The following is an 883-nucleotide window of genomic DNA, read 5'->3' as shown; positions in this document are numbered from 1 at the left end:
CTGTCCCCGTGCCAGGCAATTATGAGGGATTAGGGAGACAATTAGTACAACACGTGAGAGGCAGGTCTACCGGGAAAGAAGGTATCCCTTCTCCTACACGTCTCATCTGTGTGACCTTGGACAAGTCACTTCACCCACCTGGGTCTCAGTTTCCTCATCTGTAAAACGAGGAGATTGGACTAGATTGGTCTCCAAGGTTCATTCCACTACTAGACCGATCATGCTAAAGGAGCATCAGGCAAGATCTCCCAGAAACAAAGCAGGACGACTGCAGTCGATCTGCTTACCTGGGGGACTGTACCCAAGCCTGCGCTTCCACTCTATTGTATATGTGCCGCTCTTGGACGTCGTTAAGCCTTTGGGGACTGCCAGGGGTCTTAAGACTCTGAGAACACCAGAGTGCTGGTTAGCGCTGACTCTTTCACCACCTCAGCCCTGTCCTCTTTATTCTCTTGGACATTACAGGTGCTCAGTCCAGCAAAATGAGGTGCCAAGACTGCTGTCGTGGTTAGAGCATCTGGTTCTGAATACTTGTTCTTCCACTTGCCACCTTTGTGACCTTGTGCCTCAATTTACCCATATGTTAAAAGTAAAAATTTCCCCAGATGTAAAATAAAGGGGTCCTTCTAGCTTTGTACCCACTACTCTATGACTCTAACTTACACATTGTCATCCTCTGGATCAAGGGATTAAGGATTGAGATAAATCAAAGATTTGCCAAATACCTTATCCAAAGATACCAATATCTTTCTTTAATATATTTGTGCTGATACCTTTTGTTTTCAAACAGCCTAGATTTCCTTCTGTATTCCTCCCTTCCCTTTCCAAAGTGGCGTCCCTTATAACAACTTTTTTTACAAGATGAAAAAGAAAAGAATAAAAT

This window comes from Notamacropus eugenii, chromosome 2 (assembly GCF_028372415.1).
Source record: "Notamacropus eugenii isolate mMacEug1 chromosome 2, mMacEug1.pri_v2, whole genome shotgun sequence".
NCBI lineage: Eukaryota > Metazoa > Chordata > Mammalia > Diprotodontia > Macropodidae > Notamacropus > Notamacropus eugenii.
This window is presented reverse-complemented; position numbering follows the sequence as displayed.